The 22,548-nt window shown below is 44.1% G+C and overlaps 1 protein-coding gene across 1 annotated transcript in view; it reads left to right on the top strand.

Moving 5' to 3' along the window:
* The first annotated feature begins 8,848 nt into the window (after nucleotides 1-8,848).
* Nucleotides 8,849-22,548, top strand: part of EPS8 (epidermal growth factor receptor pathway substrate 8) — a 182,974-nt gene continuing 169,274 nt past the window's right edge. Inside the window, 1 exon segment of the mRNA XM_032220802.1 lies at nucleotides 8,849-9,072. The gene's annotated coding sequence lies outside the window, so the exon portion shown is untranslated.

Below are 22,548 nucleotides of genomic sequence, written 5' to 3' on the forward strand. Positions count from 1 at the left end.
GGGGGCCTGGCCAGCCGAGTTTCTACCTACTCAACCGAACTGATCTGAACTGGTAGGAACCCACCTTTGTATCCTTCCCCTGCCATGCCCACCAAGCCACACCCATAGAGCCGGTAGTAAAAAAAAAATTGAATTTCACCACTGGTTGAGATTATATCTACTGAATATCACACCGCATTGGCGACAGGAAGGGTATCCGGCCAGTAAACTCTCAGACTACACCCTGCAAGGGGTTGTGGTGGGTTTCAAAATGTTTTGGAACCTACTCTGTGGGTGTGGCCTGCTTTGTGGGAGTGGCTTGCCAGCCATGTGACTGGGTGGGAGCGGCTTGCTGGCCATGTGACCGGGTGGGAGTGGCCAAGATGATGTCAGCATTCCCAGTCAAGATAGAGGTATAAATTACACAGAAAAGAAAGAGGCATCCATACATCTGAATTTAACTTCAAAGCAGTGGCAACAACTTAAATTCATTAAATAATAATGTTTGTTAGGGCTATGCACTGTTTATAGGAATGTAAAGCCCACAGCATCTACTTGGTACTTTTTAAAGCAGCGGCACCTTTTTCCTGGATAAATGAAATATCTACTTTAAAGAGTTGTAGGTGGGGTGCTATATTTACAGTCTTATTTGCTAGACTGTAGCTTTCCTTTACATCTTTTGGGATAGATAAAGGCTTAGTGAGATTTCCTTTACAATTTATTCATTTTTTTATTATTCTGAAAAAACTCACCGTAACCCATATACACTAATGGGGGATTATATAGAATATGCATGGACCATTACATATTTCACTAGTCAATGTCATCCTTTCCTTCCCCTCTACAGGAGTTCCGGAACTTACTTCTGGGTCCACCGGTGGAACTTCCTCTTAATGGTTCGGTAGATTTGACCAACCGGTTGTACCGAACTGGTGTGACCCGGTAGGAACCCACCTCTGGATTGTGGGGTCATTAAAAGACGGTGATGAATGTATTGAGCCCCATGAGAGGATAATTCACCAAGCACTAAATTTTAAAAGTTGAAAGAGGCTGCAGGCCAGGGGTGGGTTTCGACCGGTTCGCACCGGTCCCTGCGATCCGGTTGGTCGCCAAACCCGGAAGTAAGTAACTTCCGGGAACGGCGAAGCCCCCCCCCCGCGCCCGCGCGCGCCCGCACACCCGCGCCTGCTCCTTACCCGGTTTTTTCGAATTTCGCGCTTTCCACACATGCGCAGAACGCCTGCGCAATCCTCCAGGAGCAGCTGGAGCATCGCGCAGACGCTAGTACGCATGCGCGCGCCGCGTGCGTGCGTGAGGACGCCGCCAGCCTCGTTCCAACCGATCCGGTTGGAACGGGGCGAGAAACCCACCCCTGCTGCAGGCATAAGAGTCAAGTTTATTTTAACCCAGAAAAACACAGCGAGTACAACACCAATTATGTGAAGTCATAAAATATGCTTTCCTGGCAGGAACTGGATCACTGAGAGACTTTGAGACTCTTGGGGGCATTTTGGGAGAGGGAAGTGTGTGTGCCTTCAAGAAGACACTGTGTTATATTTCTGTTGCTGTTGAGCAATCTTGCATTCTGGGTTTTTAAGTAAAAAAATTAAAAACTGTTTTATATATACATTCACTCTGCAATGCTGGAACTTTGTGTACATTTCAGAAGGGGAAGAAGTGGAAAGACTGGATTGTGTCCAAGAGGCTTTTCATGGCGACATTAAAAAATAAGTGTGTGTTTCACAAACATCTTTTCTTTTAAAAAATATAATTTTTATTAAACATTATTACCTTTAAAAAACAGAAAGAAAAATACAACAACATAAGAAAGACAAATCATACATAACAATATAAAGTAAATATACAGCCTTTTGTATCGGCATTCATTAGTTATACATTTTTTTTTTAAGCATAAAACATACAGATACAAATACCGTTTTAAACATACAACCCCCCTCCCCCCCCCATGGTGACAGTCATTCACAGCCCAACTTTTTCTTTCCTTCCTCATTGTTAGGTCTCTAAGCCACATCTTCTCATTGCAAAGTTCAGGGATCTATTACAGTACCCATGTTAACTTTCCCCATTTTAAGTCCCTGCTGTTCTCCTTGTCGCCCACATATACCATAGGTTCCAGCTAAGATAATGTTCCGTTTCTCCTTTGTCCCTCAGCCAACCCGTCATTCTGTCCATTTCTGCACATTCATAGATCTTTTTAATTATAGCATCTTCCGACGGTATGGTAGTGGATTTCCAAAATTGTGCATAGGTTATTCTTGCGGCCACAATTATATATAGGCTCAAATGCCATATTGAACTGCTTATGTTTTCTGGTTTAATGCTTAGTAAAAGGTTCTCGGGTCTCCATTCCATGTTTGCCCCGGTAACCTCTTTTAACCATTTTTTAATCCTTTTCCAATATTTCGTGGCCTCAGTACAGGACCACCAAATATGGTAGAATGTGCCATCCTTTCTTCCACATTTCCAACACAATGGAGATAACCCAGGGAACATCTTGGCTAACCTCGTTGGGGGGAACAAACATCTTTTCTTTAATGCTCCACAATAACAATCTTTTTATAAACTTAGCAAGGACGCGGTGGCTCAGTGGCTAAGATGCTGAGCTTGTTGATCAGAAAGGTCGGCAGTTTGACAGTTCGAATCCCTAGCCCCGGGTAAAGGAGTGAGCTCCCGTGACTTCTCCCGGCTTCTGCCAACCTAGCAGTTCAAAAGCATGTAAAAATGCAAGTAGGAAAATAGGAACCACCTTTGGTAGGAAGGTGTTGTGGCCCAGCAGGAGCCATCGGAGCTGCCACCAGACTCCGACAGCGAGGGGCCCTATGAGTCGGCTCTGGAGGATGTGGAGGACTCTGGACAGGGTTCCAACTCTGAGCAGGGCGCAAAGAGGCTGGTTGGCTACCAGGAGGCACCTGAGCCTTTGACCAGTGGGGAGGAGACAAGGGAGAGTGAGCCGGAAGCCAGTAGTGAGTTGTTCCTGGATTCACGCGATCGAAGAGCTAATAGGCGTCAGGAACAGTTGTGCAGTTACAAGACATAATTGCATTCAGCTGGTGGTCATTAGGCTCCTCTCCAGACTATAAAAAGACTCCTTGTGCACATGCTCCTCTTTGCAGAAGTCAACGCAGGATTGAATGTCAGAGGACATTACTGTGAGCTTGGCAGGCTGGATTGCTGCCAAGCCTTATCTGTGTTTATTGCTGCCCAAGCTTGTCTGTGCCGGTTTGCTGCCAAGGACCTGTCTGTCTGTTAATTAAATGCCGTAACTCATCTTTGGCTCGAAGTGTACTTTGGTGTGGAACGGGGGGGGGGGGGCGGGGTCAGAATAGAAGGTAACAGCGTTCCGTGCACCTGTGGCATTTAGTCATGCCGGCCACATGACCACAGAAACGTCTTCGGACAGCGCTGGCTCTTCGGCTTTGAAACGGAGATGAGTTTACCTTTACCTATAAACACAGCAGAGAAAAGTTGCATCGATTTTGAGGAATGCATTTCGTAATACAGTGCACAGGTAGCGTTCAACCTACAGCCACACTTGAGCCCAACATTTCTGTGGCTAAGCGAAACAGCCGTTAAGTAAATTTTGCCCGATTTTACAACCTTTCTTGCTACAGTGAATGACTGCAGTTGTTAAATTCGTGACCCGTCAAAAGCGCAGAGGACAAAATCGCGCTCGACGAAAGCGCGCATGTGACGTCATCACAGCGACGAAAAAAATTAAAAATTGAAATAAAATTAAAATTAAACCAAGCCGATTCACATAAAGGTAAGCGTTAGGGTTAGGGTTAGGGTTAGGGTTAGGTTAAGGGTTAGGTTAGGGTTAGAGCATTAGCGTTAGGTTTAGCGTTAGGTTAAGGGTTAGCATTAGGTTTAGCGTTACGTTAACGGTTAGGTTTAGGCTTAGATTTAGGGTTAGGTTAAGGGTTAGGTTTAGGGTTAGGTTTAGGGGTAGGTTTGGGGGGGTTAGGGGAAGGTTTTAGCTTTATTTTTACATTTTTCAATCACAGCGCGATGTTTTCGTCGCGCTGTGATGACGTCAAATGCGCGCTTTCGTCGAGCGCGATTTTGTCCTCCGCGATTTTGTGGTGGAACCGTTAAATTAGTATCAGGGTTGTTAAATGAGTCTGGCTTCCCCCATTGTCTCTGCTTGTCAAAAGGTCGCAAAAGGGGATCACACGACCCTGGGACTTTGCAACCATCATAAATAGGAACCAAGTGCCCAGCATCCAAATTTTGATTATGTGATTACGGATGCTGCAATGGTCATAAGTTTGAAAAATGGTCATAAGTTACTTTTTTCAGTGATGATGTAACTTTGAACGGTCACTAAGTGAATTGTTGTAAGTTGAGGACTATCTATATCTCAGGTTCATTTTTTAAAATTCTCTATAGACAACCTAGCGTTAGATCAGAGGGGGCACAACTGTTTTCTGCCAGGGTTGCCCTAAGCCAGGGTAGCCAACCTTTTCCAGATCGAGTGCCCAAAGTGTGTGCATGCGTGGGAATGCACGTGTATGTGCCGGAACCCCCAGAATGCAATGTGGCCCTCCCCACAAATGTGCTTCACCACCTGTGCATGTGCAGCAGAGACCCGAAGCTGGCTGGTGAGAGGCCCGCTTGCATGCACGGCGCAGCTGAACTGGGGTGATGGGTCGTGTGCCATCAGAGATGTGCCATAGGTTAGCCGGTTCACCGACAAAACCGCGAAGCCCTTATCCACGCTGACATAAGCGCGGAGGGCAAATCCACGCCGTCCGAAGCACTAAGGAAAAAGGCGACCCTAGCGCGATGACATAAGCGCGGAGGCCAAATCCGCGCCTTTTGAAGCACTCAGCACCCTAAACTTAACCCTAAACCCAACCCTAAACCTAACCCTAAACCTAACCCTAAACCCAACCCTAACCCTAACCCTAACCCTAAACCTCACCCTAAACCTAACCCTAAACCTCACCCTAAACCTAACCCTAACCCTAAACCAAACCCTAAACCAAACCCCTAAACCTAATCCTAACCCTTACCTTAATTTAAATCGGCTTTCTGAAGGCGCGCTGTTTTAAAGCGCCCTTCTGTTGCCGCGCTGTTGTCGCCGCGCTGATCACGTCGCGGTGATGACGTCGCGGTTTTAGCGACGCGGTTTTGTCGCCGCTATTTTGACGAGCGCGGTTTTGTCGGGCCACGAGGTTAGCCATTATGGCCCTAAGCCATTCAGTGCATGGAGGATTCACACACTCACACACACACACACACTAATGTGGTCATGGCTAAACAAGAAAAGGATGGAATGAGGTCAAAAAAGGATGGAATTTCAGATCAATGAGAATCAAACTAAATAAAGACACGGAGTTACCATAGTTGTTCTCTTTGTACTGAATTACATGATTTCCCTCCATTTATCTCATTAATCAGTACAGTTTGGCAATGATTAAAAGTTCTTCGGGTACCTTCGCTCAAAGCTTTTATGGGCCCTTGGTGATCAAGAGATCGTACATGGTATGTGCTTAAAATAGATAGGGACAAAATATTACTAGCTCTAAACCAGAGCCAGTTGTAATATTTAACTCAACTGAGGGAAGTATCCCTAAGAGAGGTTTTAAAAAAAGCCAATAGGGTTTATATTTGACATATAAACACTTACGATATGGTGTGCAAAGGAGCCTAAATGCTATAAACACTGCAAACTGCTCAAGTCCCAAGAAATAAATAGCTAAATAATAACCATCCGCATTGACTAATTCACCATCGGTCAATTGCAAAAGGCAGCCTTACTTGGAATGGCTTACATCCTGTGACTCCATAAAACATCTGCATCTGTCTATCCCAGGTCTTAGGGAAGGACTCGATAGGCAGACAAAAATGCCAAATCCAGTCTGAACATCTGACTGACTGTGCGACGAACTGTAACAAACAAAATAACTTGGATGGCAAATCTGCGCATTGATTGACAAAATGGCCTTCAGTCCGTCGTAAAAGGCGACACTGCTTGTATTCACACATATATTATGCTAACACATTATGATAGCCTAGGTTCTTGGGAAGAAGACCTCAATGCAAATGTAGGTCAATACCAGTTAAAGAACTGGCAGCCGTGACTTCATACGATACAATAGCAGAGTTGGAAGGGACCTTCGAGGTCTTCTAGTCCAACCCCCTGTCTAGGCAGGAAACCTTATATACCGTTTCAGACAGGTGGCTATCCAAAATCTTCTTAAAGACTTGCGGTGTTGGGGCATTCACAACTTCTAGAGCAGTGTTTCTCAACCTTGGCCATTTGAAGATGTCTGGACTTCAACTCCCAGAATTCCCCAGTCAGCGAATGTCCAGACATCTTCAAGTGGCCAAGGTTGAGAAACACTGTTCTAGAGGCAACTTCTGTTCCACTGATTAACTGTTCTAACTGTCATGTTGTTGTGAGAGACAGACCTTAATAATAATAATAATTTATTCAATTTTATGCCACCTGAATCCCAGTGACTCAGTGGTTCACAGTTGTTAAAATGTTTAAAACACGGAGAACAATGCAAATAACAAAGCCATCACAAAACAAAGAAAAAAAATAAACCAAGAGGAGATGTTAAGAAATCAAATGAGCTTTTAAAACTTTGTTATTGCCATTATACTTTCTTACCATGCATAAACAACAATAGCAATATAGTGGAAACATTGGAACCTTTTTATATAAAAAATAATTTAATGTATTCTGCATTTGTTTCTCATTGTCACATTTACATTTAGATATTAAATTTAAGCCACTTTACGTTTATCAACACTCAATTTTAGAAATCTTAGTTAATATTTACAAATGTTTTTCTTTACCTTTAAGGATTTAAATTATCTAAACATCAGGGTGTTAATCTCCAGCCAACACTATAAATACTGCCGTTCTCCAATAATGTAAGGTACAACTTGTGTTTTGTATTAAATTAAAATTGAATAAGAAATTCGCAAAGATGTCAGCTGTAACAATGTAATCCAAGACCTCTCTCTTTTTCCCTATTTTATTATTTTGGCTTTTTAAAAACCTTTCTCTGTGCACACCGCAGTCTACTTTTCTCATGCTGAATTTAGGAGAGTCACTATGTTTTAGTTTTGATCTCTTATGTATGGGTTTCATACAGAGGTAGTATTCAGCAGATTCTGACCAGTTCTGGAGAACCAGTAGCGGAAATTTTGAGCAGTTCAGAGAAGCGGTAAATACCAATTCTGGCTGGCCCCGCCCCCATCTATTCTCTGCCTCCCGAGTCTCAGCTGATTGGGAGGAAATGAGGATTTTGCAGTATCCTTCCCCTGCCATGCCTACCAAGCCACGCCCACAGAACCAGTTGTAAGAAAAATTGAATCCCACCGTTGATGTAACCTGATTGGACATCATGGAGATTTTACAGTATCCTTCCCTTGTCACGCCCACCAAGCAACACCACACCCACCAAGCCATGCCCACAGAACCGGTAGTAAAAAAAATTGAATCTCACCACTGGTTTCAAATGATTTATACTCCTGGGAAATGGGAGGGGCAATTTTCACTTCTAATGTATTTGCCTGTGATGGCAATTGGAGGTGTGGCCAAAAATATGTCACCAAAATGGGTGAGGCTAATATTTTTGCTCTTGTGGAGAGGGTGGTGTCACAGCTGATCATATTGTCCTTTAAACTTACCACAAAGAAGGAAAATAATCCAGTTTCTGGAGCTAAGGCACATATATGTGTGTGTACTGTGTTTTCCCGAAAATAAGACAGGGTCTTATTTTCTTTTGATCCCTGTAATAAGTGCTTGGCCTTATTTTCGGAGAGGTCTTATTATTTTTGAGGTGCAGGAGGTGGCGAGGATGGTCACCTCATGGCTGCTGCTGTGTTGCAATATTTTCGGGGAGCGCTTATTTTAGCGCATATGCTCAAAAAGCCCGATTGGGCTTATTATTCGGGGCAGTCTTATTTTGGGGGAAACAGTATATATATGTGTGTGTGTATGTATGTGTTGTGTGTTGTGCATGTGTGTGTGTGTGTGTGTGCCGTACATATAACTTCACTCATGTTGCTCCCCAAATCTGGGTAGGGTACAAAAGGATAGTGTTGCCCTTATATAACACACACACACACTTAAATAAACACACAAGATACCAGGTTGAGTTTGCACCTGCTGATAAATAAATTACAATAATCAGATTTACTAAATGCCCGATGCCACAGCTGTCAAGCAGCTTCCTTGTTTTTAATTTATCACGTTGGTCAAAACCACCATTTTGCAAAAAAAAAAAAAAAAAAAAGCAGGAAGAGTAACTGGCTAGCTTTGAAAACCATAGATATGGGCCCAATCCCTTATGCTTTGCCAGTGAATGATGGCTTATTAGTACACTGTGATTTTTAAGCCAAATGTGGTTAAACAAACAAGGCCTGATGAAATCAGAAGGCCAGGTTCAGAAGGAAACTGAATGGGAACAAGGGCTTTAACGTTGACTTTAAGCTACAGGTGAGTGGTCAGTTCTGGCTTAGGTCGACCGGAATAACCCATCATGCTAAACCATGATCCCAGCTGCTTGAAAACCCACAACAGCCCAATTCACTAAGCCACAATGTCTCTAAACCACGAAGGCAGGGATCACGCCCCCCTCCCTTTTCGCCAAACGACAGCCTCGCTTTTGCGGCTCAGCCAAGGGACTCCGAACCCAGCAGCGCCGCGCGCAGGAGTGGGGGGAATGCCTAAGACGGGTCAAAGCGGCACGTGGGAACGGGGTCTCCGCCGGCTTATTCCCGCTCGAGCAAAGCCCAGGTGGGTCGCTAGAGGGAGACCGGCGCCACCGAAAGCGCCCGAGCCGCCGTCACCGAGGCAGAGGCGGGCACTTTGGAAGGCGAAGGCTGCACTTTGCTTTACCCTGCGCGGCGGCGGCGGCGGCTTTTTCCGCTTGGCTCCGATGACCTGCGGAAAGCGGAGGCTCACCAGCCGCAGTTCCCGGGCCAGAAGCGGCCGGGTTTGGTAGCCTTCCTCCGGTTTGGAAGTCCCCCCATCCCATCCCTATCACGGGGAGAAGGAAAAAAAAAGCCTTGTGGATGAGCAGAAGCGGAACGGGGGACCCGAGAAAGGTAGGCGGCGGCGCGGCTCGGGGGTCCTCGCCCCCTAAGCCTTTCCCCGCTCCCCACGGCCCCCACGCGAGACGGGCCCCCGCGCGGGTTGAAGGCTGGCTTCTGCGCCCGCCCGCGCGAGGTATGGGGTGGGGGAAAGCTGCGCTGAATCCTATGATCCCATTTAGATCCCGTCTCCGATTTCCCCGGACGAAGGCTGCTGGGTGGGTGTGGGGGAATGGTGAACTCTCACGGGTGAAAATGGGAGGCGTTTGTTGGTGTTTCTCACCTGGGCTTTCGGGATTTAAGGGTGGGAAAGGTGTGATTATGTGTATTTGTGTGTGTGTGTGTGTGTGTGTATTTGTGTGTGTGTATTTGTGTTTGTGTGTGTGTGTGTGTGTGTTAAGCCAGAATCTGGGGTTTGCTACCTGTGGCTTTTCTGTTCTATAACCTGAGCATTCACTAGCCACTCCTGTTGCTGGTCCTCCCAGGCTCGATTTTCTTCTTCTTCTTCTTCTTCATCATCATCATCATCATCATCATCATCATCATCATCATCATCATCATCATCATCTACTTTATTTATTAAACATGAAACTCAATCAACTCAACATTCAAAAACGCATCACAAATACCATTGACTGGTGCTAATGGTTGATACGGGTTGCTGCCAGTGACCTAGGTATCAACCAAGTATCTTCTTAAGATGTTCCAAGTAGCACAGTTTTTTGGAGTTCCTCTGGCGTTATTGCAGGAAGCTGCAATTTCTTGATGTGTTTTATAAAATTCTTGGTCATGGTACCAAGTGTCCTGATGACAATGGGTATCACTGTTTTTTAAAATTATTATTTCTTTTATTCATTAAACCTGAAACTCAAGTCAACTCAACATTTAAAGATGTGTCGCAAATACCATTGACTGGTGCTAATGGTTGATACGGGTTGCTGCCAGTGTCCTAGGTATCAACTAAGTACTTTTTAAAGATGTATGATGTTCCGAGTAGCACAGTTTTTTGCAGTTCCACTGGTGTTATTGCAGGAAGTGCAATTTGTTGATGTATCTTATAAAACTCTTGGACATGGTACTAAGTGCCCCGATGACAATGGGTATCACTGTTACATGTTTCATCCATAGCTGTGTAGTTTCGATGGCCAGGTTGCGATATTTCTTGATTATTCCTCCTCCTCCTCCTCCTCCTCCTCTCTTCTCCTCCTCCTCCTCCCTTCTCCTCTTCCTCCTCCTCCCTTCTCCTCCTCCTCCTCCTCATTATTATTATTATTATTATTATTATTATTATTATTATTATTATTATTATTTGGTTAATCTTTGGTGAGATTCACAGCCTTTGGGGCTGGTGGGTAGCTCAACAGCTCGAGTCCTAACCAAGGACCTGGGAACGGTTAAGGTAACGTCGGAGGATATAAGCTGTTCCACGTAGGGTGGGCTTTTGGTAGAACCAGAATATTCAAGTCCGATAAATTTAGAATTTCCAAATAGCGAGGTAGCCCTTTAGGTATTGCTCCAAGGGCTCCAATTACAATCGGGACAACACACAATTTCTTTTTCCACAGTCAACTTCCACGCTCAACTTCAATTTGCAAGTCCCAGTACTTTGTGATTTTTTTCTTGCTGTTTATCTTCAATTCGTGCATCTCCAGGTATTGCAATGTCAACGAACCAATTTTTTTTCTTTTCAACTATTGTTATGTCAGGTGTGTTGTAGGCCAAGTGCCTGTCAGTCTGAATTCTGAAGTCCCACAAGATCTTGACTTTTTCATTCTCTAGAATCTTCTCAACCTGGTGTTCCCAGTGGTTTTTGATGATGATGATGATGATGATGATGATGATGATGATGATTTTCAAGACAGGCTTGGCTTTGTGGTGTGGGTTTGCGTGACTTTCCCTTTTCTTTGATCCACTGGCCCTTGACACTCCTGCTAATGGATTTCAGTTTCCCTAATTTTTTCCTGGCATGGTTGATGCACAACTAATCTGGGTTAGAAGCGAGGAACAAGGTTGGAATCCACCCCCTCCCCAAACAGGTGAAGTTTTCCATAGGCTTCTCTTTAGTTTGGGGTTTGGGGTGAACTCTTGTCATTACAGTTTGCCAACCCTGTTTTACAGCTTAAGGTGTTGCCGACCGTGGTTTATTAAAATTAAGGATGGGCCCATCGTGTGGTTTCTGCAACCATATAAACTGGATCTCGGTACACCTGTATGGCTAAATATGAGAACCTCTCCCAATTCAGAAGCATACATCTGACTGTATTAAATTTATATGACACCCATCTTTCTGTCGAGCGATTCTGAATGGCAAGTCCCACGTCATTCAGCCAGTGTGCCACAAAACTGATGCTGGTTGTGTATTTACAGCACACAGAACTACAAGCTAGCCAAAGCTTTGCCCAATGTGAACTCCCTCTGTATAATTAGGTGATGCTTTGGTGGGTTGTATAGATTCAGAAAAATGGGTAGTATTGTGCAGATATGCTTTGAATGGAAACAGGGCCTGGAGATTTGTCCATCTCCTGCTAATACTTTTGGCCCCTGTTTATGGGTGAGGTTTTTGTGTTTTGTCTCCTGTGTTAAGGGCTTGTGATTAGGAAAGAAAAGAAAAACTTCAACTGACAATTGTATGAACAATAATTGGTGTGTACAGATAATTGGTTGGACAATTGTATGTAGGGTGTAGTTAAACTCCTCTCTTAAAGCACCATGTTGTCTATCACAATTGCTGAAATTGCACAGTGTCCTAAAGTAATGTTTCTCAGCCTTAGCAACTGTAAGATTTGTGGGCTTCAATTCCCTAGCCCCGTGATGGCGAACATATGGTATGCGAGCCGTCGCCCCAGTTCAGCTCCGCCGCGTATGCGCCTCCCACCAGCCAGCTGGTCTTCGGGTCTCTACCGCACATACACAGGTGGCGTGGCACATATTTTGGGGGTTCCGGCGCATGCACACGCATGTGCTTTGGGCACTCGATCCGGAAAAAGTTACCCATCACTGCCCGAGCCAATCCTGCTGGCTAAGGAATTCTGGGAGTTGTTGAAGTCCACCCATCTTACAATAGTCAAGGTTGAGAAACACTGCCCTAAAAGTATGGTCCTCTTCTATGTTACTTCCACCCCATTCAGCTCTTTAACTGAGATGGTCTTATTATCCCATCTTATGGGAATTCAGATTGGGTGGCATTTTTGGGATGTCTGGAAATTTACAAAATCTGAGGGAGTTCTTTGCTGGCTCACTCTGTAACCAACCTCTGTAGCTGCCTGGATTGGAATGAAGTAGCCCCTTTCAATTATGGGCTTCTCAATGGTCTGTATTTAAGGTACAGTTAGTCCTCCACTTACAACAATCCATTTAGTGACCGTTTGAAGTTACAGTGGCATCAGGGTGGATTTGATTTAAATCAAGTCGTGATTTAAATCAAGATTTAAAATTACTAGTAAAAAGACTTGATTTAAATCAACTTGATTTGAATCGTGATTTTTAAAGAGCAACTGTCATCTCAGTCCCTCTTCCTCTGACCCGCTGTTGACTCACCGACAGTCTCAATATTGCAGAATATACAGCCTCATGCTACATAACTAAGCTCCATTTCATGCTGAATAAACTCAATTATCAATGTATTTTACAATACAGTAGCAGAGTTGGAAGGGACCTTGGAGGTCTTCTAGTCCAGTGTTTTTCAACCTTTTTGTGCAAAGGCACACTTTTTTCATGAAAAAAATCACGAGGCACACCACCATTAGAAAATGTTAAATTTTTTTAACTCTGTGCCTATATTGACTATATATAAAGTGTTTTTCCCACGGCACACCTTACACTATGTCACGGCACACTAGTGTGCCACGGCACAGTGGTTGAAAAACACTGTTCTAGTCCAACCCCCTGCCTAGGCAGGAAACCCTACACCACTTCAGACAAATGGCTATCCAAAATCTTCTTAAAGATTTCCAGTGTTGGGCATTCACAACTTCTGGAGGCAAGTTGTTCCACTGATTAATTGTCCTAACTGTCAGGAAATTTCTCCTCAGTTCTAAGTTGCTTCTCTCTTTGATTAGTTTCCACCCATTGCTTCTTGTTCTACACTCAGGTGCCTTGGAGAAGAGTTTGACTCCCTCTTCTTTGTGGCTGCACCTGAGATATTGGAACAATGCTATCGTGTCTCCCCTAGTCCTTCTTTTCATTAAACTAGATGTACCCAGTTCCTGCAACCATTCTTCATATGTTTTAGTCTCCAGTCCCCTAATCCTCTTTGTTGCTCTTCTCTGCACTCTTTCTAGAGTCTCCACATCTTTTTTACATTGTGGTGACCAAAACTGAATGCAGTATTCCAAGTGTGGCCTTACCAAGGCATTATAAAGTGGTATTAACACTTCACGTGATCTTGATTCTATCCCTCTGTTTATGCAGCCTAGAACTGTGTTGGCTTTTTTGGCAGCTGCTGCACACAGCTGGTTCATATTTAAATGGTTGTCCACTAGGACTCCAAGATCCCTTTCACAGTTACTACTGTTGAGCAAGGTACCACCTATACTGTACCTGTGCATTTCGTTTTTCTTGCCTAAATGTAGAACCTTACTCTTTTCACCATTGTATCTTAAATAGAAAACTATCTCTAGATAGATTTTTACTCCAAAAGCATTTTAAATACATTTGATAAAAATAAAAAAAAATCCAATTTAAATGGTAAAAATCCAATTTTTTATTTTTTTTAAAGAAAGAAAACATGGATTTTCATCCACCCTGAGTGACTTATGACTGTTTTTCACAGTTGCCACCTCTGCAGCATCCCCATTATCATGCGATCAAAGTACAGACGCTTGGCAACTGGTTCATACTTATGACCATTGCAGCGTCCCAGGGCCGCACAGTCACATTTTGCGACCTTCTGAAGAGCCAAGCCAATGGGGAAGCCCTTGACAACCAGGTTTACTAACTTATCAACTGCCGTGATTCACTTAACAACCATGGTGAGAAATGTCGTAAAACGGGGCAAAATTCACTTAACAAATGTCTTGCTTAACAACTGAAATGTTGGCCTAGTTGTGGTCGTAAGTCGAAGACCACCTGTATTTGCAGCGATAGAAAACAGACCTTAATTATGCGTTAGCCTGATCCTGCAAACCCTTACAATTCCTGGAAGCCAAAGTGACCGTTTAATTTACACTGTGGTTGAAAAAGTATTTCCGTCCCTCCTGGATCTTCCTGCAGTTTCAAGGGAGCACCCCACTAATATCTCTAGAGCCTGCAGGCTTCCCCATCAGGGTCAGAGAAATGAATATCTACTTTTAAGTGGCATTGACTGTAGCTTTTAAAAAAAATAAAACAAATCTGAGCTACGGTCACACATGTGAAGGAAACGGATTTATTTTCAGAGGCAATTAGGTTGCATTGTCTCAACCAGGTCTGCCCTTATCAAAGCCTTCACCTGGCCTTTTGGAAATTCAGTATTTCTGACATTCATGCCGACTTCTCTGGGAGGAAGGAGAAGTAGAGGCTAAGTGTGGGTCTATCTGAGTGTCCATAAACACAGTGTTTCCATATGAATGAAAACAACAAACCCTGACTCTCCTGCCAAAATAAACAGTCACATAATTGGTTTTGGTTTCAGCTCAGTATACTGTGCACACACAGCCGCTGAGTTTATAGATCAGTTGCTAGCAGTGTTGTATAAACCTGGCCTATTGCATTCAGTTCCACAAAAGATGATTAAACCAATCATGGCTTAATTTTATATGTGACCCTGGTCCCGTGACCCATCAAATGCGCACCCGACCAAACCGTGGCGAGAAAACCACGAGGTCGAAAGTGCTCCCACAAAAGAGCGCCGACAAAACCACGCCCACAAAAGCGCTATTAGGGTTAAGGTAAAGGTTAGGTTTAGGGTTAGGTTTAGGTTTAGGGTTAGGGTTAGGGTTAGGGTTACGTTGTTTTTGTTGCTTTTTTAATGGCGCGCTTTCGTCGGCGCGCATTTGTCGGTGCGTTTCTGCGCGCATTCGTTTTCGACCTTGCGGTTTTCTCCCCGCAGTTTTGTCGGTGCGGTTTTGTCGAGCGCGCATTTGTCGGTGAACTCCCCGGTCCATATCACTGTTGTTCAAGTTCAGCGTCCAAATTACTACCCCACTTCGTTAGGACTAGTTCACACGTGGTACAAATCTATAAAGGGCCGTATTTTTCAAACTATAAGATGCACCTCCCCCCCTCAAAAAAGTGGATGGAAATGTCTGTGCATCCTACTGAGCGAATGTTGATGAAGCCCCGCTCACCCGCCAGCTCTAACCCGCCGGCCTCTGCCTCCCAGCAATTTGCCTTCTTGCAGCAAACAGCAAATAACCTGGTCAGCTTCAGCACAGCCTATTTAGCACAAACAGCTGATTGGTGGTTGGATTGGCCTTCCCAGAATACCAATGATTGGCTGTTCCAGGCTGCACGGAACACCGCCACCTATCGCCACCCCTGTGCACTCCATTTTTGGCCTCCGCGGGTCCTGTTTCCTGTTTGTCCCATTCGTGATAGGCAGTGGCAGCAATCCTTGCCGCCTGGAACGGGCTAAAAATGGGATGCATGGAGGCCAAAAATGGGCTCCTTTTTTCTGTGCATCCCGTTCGGCGGCAATAGGTGGCGGCGATCCCCGCAGCCTGGAACAGCTGATAGGCAGTATTCTGGGAGGCAGTTCCAACCACCAGGCAGCTGCTTGTGTTAAATCAGGCTGTGCTGAAGCTGACCAGGCTGTTTGCTGCTTGCTGCAAGGAGGCAAATTGCTGGGAGGCAGAGACAGATTTCTTTTTTCTTCTTTTCCTCCCAAAAGCTAGATGCATCTTATAGTCCGGAGTGTCTTATAGTCCGAAAAATACCGTAGTTATTTTAGTTTTGCATTGCTGCATTCTAAGAGTCTAGCCAATTGTAGCTTGTTTAATAAATGTAAACATACTATAGTTATGAAATACAAACCCAGTTCAAATTTGAATCTCTCAGAAGGCCGAAAACCTCCTTTAGCTGATGGTCAGTGGAGAGGAGAGGAGAGGAACAAACTGGACTATTGTTATTTGTAGACCATATCTTGAGACCCAGCATGCTGTGTCACCTCATCCAGTGTGTTTCATTCAACCAACTATCATTAAGTGTAAAATAATCTAGGTGTAGAAAGTTCCCAGAAAGTCCCAACTGCTCATGTAAACCCAAATATGACTGTAGGTCCTCAACACTTTCTCAACCCCTCTGTTGATGGCTCAGGGTGACTTCTTGTTTTATTGGAAACAGTGTAGTCCATGGTACATCTGTTCAGACCAGTCTTTCTCAACCTTGGCAACCTTAAGATGTGCGTACATTGACACATTTTAAAGTTGCCAAGATTAAGAAACATTGGTCTACACTTTTGTAGTTGGAAAAGAGTGGATTACACTTAGCAGCTTCTCCACCCAACTGTTGTTGTTAGTTGCGAAGTCGTGTCTGACCCATCGTGATCCCATGGACAACATGTCCAGGCCTTCCTGTCCTCCACCATCCTCTGGTGGAGTCCATAACCCTTTACCTACCCAACTGATCTTTGGGTAATGTTTTGAGCTGTTTTGGGGTCCTCTGAATTTGACAGTATCAGGCTTTGGGGTTATTTTAAAGGGACCAAAACAGACTTTTCTGCAAGAGTAATTCCATTTTCATTCGAAATTCTTCATGCAGGAAAAGCCCTGAAGATTGTGTGGTATGTACATAGCAAGTTGTGAAGTTCTTGGTTTGTTCTGAGCTCAGTTGTTTTACCTGCAGATGTTTCTTTACCCAATTAATTAACATCTGTATGCGTGAATGTTGAAGTGCAACAAATCCAGGGCAGGAAATGCTACTGGTTTGGGCCGGTTCGCCAGAACTGGTAGTAAAAATGCTACTGGTTCACCCAAACAGGTTAGTAAAAAATGCTTCAAAAAGTAAAAAAAAAAGTTCCAACGTTCACATGGCACAGCTGATTGTTGCACAGCTGATCGTTGGAACTCATTTTAAAACTTTTTTTTACCATTTTTTTGCTACCAGTTCAGGCAAAATGCTAAAAAAAAGTTTAAAAAAAAGGTTCCGATGATCAGCTGTGATAATCAGCTGTGCAACGCAGATTGTCAGAAACTTTTTGTGTGCGTGAAGTCCAGCTGCTTTTGCATTCCGTGTGAGTTGTGTAGCTTTTGTGTTATTTTTGTGTAAAATGTGATAGTTGTTTTTTTGAGCTCTCTGTGACACTCTGAGGTTCCTGCTCGGTGCCCGGCTGGTCACATGACCACCAAGCCACGCCCACAGACCCGGTAGGGAAAATTTTTGAATTTCACCACTGAACAAATCCCATAGTTATACTGATGGTGTTAAATAGTTGGGTAACAAAACATCTGCAAAAAAACAACAACAGCCACCATCTCTGAGAGCCTCAAGAACTTCACACTTCCACCCTAAGCTGCAAATATTCTCTTCTATTGGAATATAATTGTTTTTTTGCTGACAGCTCTAACCTTCCAAGTACATTGTACTGGAAACATTCTAGAGTCTACTATGAGCATAAAGCACAACAAAGTCATTTGCAATTCTGAGAAATAAAGCGATCAACTCTCCAGGGCAGAGGAGGCCTGAGAAGAGGGCAGTCCTGTCTTATCAACAAAGCATACAGCCCTGGCAGATACCAGACTCTGAATGCAACTGGGCCTTTTCACGCAACCAGCCTCCCTATCAGCCTTGCACAGCAGCATTGGATGAATGTGGCTGGTCCGAAAAAGCACGGAGATGAGTTGGTCAGTGGCCATAAATAGCACTTTTGTTCCCCTGTTTTCTATGCGGCAAATGAATGTTTTTCTTAGTTTGGAAATAGATTTTTTGTGTGTGTGTGATGGGGAATAGTACTGATCACTTTGTGTGCTGTCGTGCATTCACTTGTTCCTCCAATCTATTTCTATTACAATTGCAGAGATCTAATCCAAAAGACTCGTTGGCTGGAACAACCTGCACTTCAGTGATGCAAATCAAGAGATAGGGCGGAAATTTGACTGTGGTTAAACCATCTTTAACACTGATGCTCAACCTCAAACCCTGCTTTGCATGCCATTCCCATATACAAGCTTTGAAAGTGGCTTTTAAAGCCCCTCTTAAAACCGACTGGTGAAGTGCAATGTTCAAGTAACAGGAGGAGAAAATAGTTAAATAGATGGGGAGGTAGTCACGTTCTCCATATTCAATGTGCGTATATTTAGATAAAACATAAATCCAAGTTTGGCTTTGGTTCTGTGCCAAGCCATTTGCTTAGCCTGGCGTAGCTCACATTGTTGAGTGCTCTCCCCTTCTCACCCTAAAACAGGGGTCGGCAACCTTAAACACTCAAAGAGCCAGCTGCATTGTTAATCTTGCATCCCGACTCAACTCACAGCAAACTTCTGCTGAGTCACAACAGTGGGGGAACCAGATTTCCAGTTGGCTCCAGAATTGAACGGTGGGGTGGGGGTGGTTCCCCCACTGTTGTGACTCAGCAGAAGTTTGCTGTGAGTTGAGTCGGGATGTAAGATTAACAATGCAGCTGGGGCTCGTTAGTGTCGTCTTCTGGTGATAAAAGGATGGACGGTGCCACGCCCTGGTGGCAGGAGTAAACGTTCATCATTCAGTTCATCGGTCATGGTTTGTTTGTGAGAGACACTTGGAGAAGTGATTTGCTTTCTGTAACCCTGATTCAAAGAGACACTTGGAGAAGTGCTTTGCTTTCTTTTTGGACACCTGGTTTTGCCGTAAGAGAGTTTTGTTTTGCATTCTGTTATCTTCTTGTCAGAGACTTTATTTATGTTTATTTTTGGGCTCGCAGCCAGTCTGAGCGTGGACGGTGCCACGCCCTGGTGGCAGGAGTAAACGTTCATCATTCAGTTCATCGGTCGTGGTTTGTTTGTGAGAGACACTTGGAGAAGTGATTTGCTTTCTGTAACCCTGATTCAAAGAGACACTTGGAGAAGTGCTTTGCTTTCTTTTTGGACACCTGGTTTTGCCGTAAGAGAGTTTTGTTTTGCATTCTGTTATCTTCTTGTCAGAGACTTTATTTATGTTTATTTTTGGGCTCGCAGCCAGTCTGAGCGGAGGACTGATAAAGTTCTCCTTTTAAGTTTGTCTGCCTGAATGAGCGGAGAAGTGGGGACAGAACACCCCACCATAGAGTCTCTTCCTACCACAGCATCCTTTTCCCTCTACCTGTCCTAACCGAAAGCTTTATCAATTGTGGAGTTGCCCAGAAAACCCACTCCTTGCCATAGAGTCTCCTCCCGGTGTGCTGTGCCTCCTCCCTCCCAATCGGAAGCTCCTCTCAAAATTTTGGCGCCCACCTGCGACAGGGAGCCACAGCAGAGGGATAAAAGAGTCACATGCAGCTTCAGGGCCGCAGGTTGCTGACCCCTGGCTTGAACGCCTGGACATGAAACAAGTAGAAAAGAAGATAGACATCAAATACAAGTTATGTCTTTGGAACAGTTGTCACTGTTGACTTACAAACAATGGTCAACAATTATGATGAGTTGATTTTTCTGAACTGGTTTATTTGTGTTTCTGAAGTCATCAGAAATATTAAATAGAGAGGAACCAGGAAGAAAAGAGTTGAGGTCAGCTTACAATAAAAGGTGACCCTGAAAATCATGGGTTGGTGCAGGATGCAAATCAGAACACTAGTCTATGAGCTACCTATTATGGTTTGTAAATCACGATTTATGACTCAGTTTAATGTGTGAACTCACCCACTTTAACATATCACTCTATGACAATGTGTTAACTTGTGGTTGCTTTAAGCATGTTGTATGTATAGATTAGTCTTTACTTAAAATTGTTGGTCATTGTTGGTCATCTAGGCCACTGATCTCCAGCCTTGGCAACTTTAAGACCTGTGGACTTCAACTCCCAGAGTTCCTCAGCCAGCAAAGCTGGCTGAGGAACTCTAGGAGTTGAAGTCCACAAGTCTTAAAGTTGCCAAGGTTGGAGACCACTGATCTAGGCCACAGTGGCTTGGCTGGTATAATAAATTGAACCATAACGTGACTGTTGACTTAACACAGATGTATAAACCCAACCGATACTTTATATTCAATGATTTAAAAAATAATAATTACATATTAGCACACACTGTGAGTCCCATCACATACTTTTGCTCTCGTTCATTGAACTGGAAATGAGATCTGGCATGAATTAAACCTCTCTGGGAAAGGATCTTTTGAGAAAATTATACGTTGGGGAGAATTTTTTTACCTCAGCCAATTTCTCTTGATAAGTTCTTACATGAGAATAATTTTCCCGTATTGCAGAAGATTCTGCCATGTTATGCCCTCTGCTGGCGTTATACCTGTGATGGCGAATCTATGGCACACGTGCCATAGGTGGCCTGCAGCACCCTCTCTGTGGGCACGTGAGCTGTCGCCCCAGTTCACCTTTGCCGCGCATGCACATGCGCCTCCCGCCAGCCAGCTGGTCTTTGGGGTCTCTGCCGTGCTTGCGCGGGTGGGTGGGCCCCATGTGGGGGGGCCGTGTGTGCATGTTCAGGCGGTGGGGCACATGCGGGGGACGCACAAATGTTTGCGGGGGGCAGGTCACATGTACAGGGACCGCACATGCATTGCCCTATACCGTTGAAACTTTTAACGGTTGCTAAACGAATGATTGTAAGTCAAGGATTAACAGTAACTCCAAAATCAGTAGCATGGGTGTCTTTGTGGGGAGAACGACAAAGCTTCAGTCATCTACCTCCATGTTAGATTTACAGCAGGAAGAAATGGAAGATGCCAAAAGAATAGACAAGCATGTGACTGATTTCAACTATCGTATTTCCAAAGGTTTGATATCTGAGAAAGCACGCGCTAACACACAGTATATTAAAAAGGGCTGAAAACTCTCTCTTTCTAATTTAGAGCTGTTTTGAACATCTGGATGAGAGGCATAACGTTAACTGTAAAGCACAAGATACTTAAATCGATGCTCCAGAAGTCGTGATTACAGAGCCAGCTTAAGGGGGCTTTCTATTATAATCTGTCAGTGACCAATTGTGACCGAGCAGTAAATATCTTCTTTATGGATACTGTTCTATAGAGAAGGTTACTTCCTGAGAATAATAGGGCCTATTCATTTATATCGCCCCTTCCCCCAACCAGATAGATTAAAAAAAATATGGTGGACTTCGATTTCAATCATCCTTAGCCAAAACAGTATCTGGCTCAGCCTTGAGGGGGCTGACTTAGCTGTAGAAATGCAATTCATTTTTACAGATTCTGATTTTATTTATAGCAATAGCAATAGCAGTTAGACTTATATACCGCTTCATAGGGCTTTCAGCCCTCTCTAAGCGGTTTACAGAGTCAGCATATTGCCCCCACAGTCTGGGTCCTCATTTTACCCACCTCGGAAGGATGGAAGGCTGAGTCAACCCTGAGCCGGTGAGATTTGAACCGCCGAACTGCAGATAACAGTCAGCTGAAGTGGCTGCAGTACAGCACTCCAACCACTGCGCCACCTTGGCTCTGAATTTCTGTTTTTTCAAAGAGTTGGAACCACAGGAAGGCATAAAAAAGGTCAAGATCGGCATTGCGATGCATGTCTAACCCTGTTCCTTTTCTCCATGTATATACAAAAGGGTGAGGGAATGCATCCAGATGTGGTTTCCACCATCTTAGCCTTGTTTACTCTGCCTTCCTCCTGCAGATGTGGTTCCTTTTGATAGTGTGCAGTTCTTTGTACTCCTTTGAGCCTTATAACTATTTTGCAAGAGGGGAGAAGACCCCAAAATCTGTCACTAAGCTTTCAATCGAGGTTGGGATTTGAATTTGGATCTATTTATCCTCTTTCAACCTGCTGGCTACCATGTTAATTTTGCTCTTTTGACTCAAGCAGACAGTTTTTCCTTCCTCCCTGGTGTTATAAAATTTATCTGTGATGTGGTCATTGTCCCTCAGCATTTTGGCATCTCTAAGCATGCTTTTGCTCTGCGATGCTTTTGTTTTGCGATACCTGTGCAAGCCATTTAATGTTCTAAAAAGCTTGGGCATAATCAGAATAGCAGAACTGGAAGGGACCTTGGAGGTCTTCTAGTCCAACCCCCTGCTAGGGCAGGAAACCCTATACTAACAAGTGGTTATCCAATCTCTTCTTAAAAACTTCCAGTGTTGGAGCATTCACAACTTCTGGAGGCAAGTTGTTCCACTGGTTAATTGTTCACAATGTTAGGAAATTCCTCCTTAGTTCTAGGTTGCTTCTCTCCTTGATTAGTTTCCACCCATTACATCTTGTCCTGCCCTCTGGTGCTTTGGAGAATAGTTTGACTCCCTCTTATTTGTGGCAGCCTCTGAGATATTGGAACACTGCTATCATGTCTCCCCTAGTCCTTCTTTTCATTAAACTAGATATACCCAGTTCCTGCAGCCATTCTTCATATGTTTTAGCCTCCAGTCCCCTAATCATCTTTGTTTCACTTCTCTGAAAGCTGGTTTATATCTAACAGGTTCTTGACGGAAGAAATAT

The sequence above is a fragment of the Thamnophis elegans genome, chromosome 7 (assembly GCF_009769535.1).
Source record: "Thamnophis elegans isolate rThaEle1 chromosome 7, rThaEle1.pri, whole genome shotgun sequence".
In the NCBI taxonomy this organism is placed as follows: domain Eukaryota; kingdom Metazoa; phylum Chordata; class Lepidosauria; order Squamata; family Colubridae; genus Thamnophis; species Thamnophis elegans.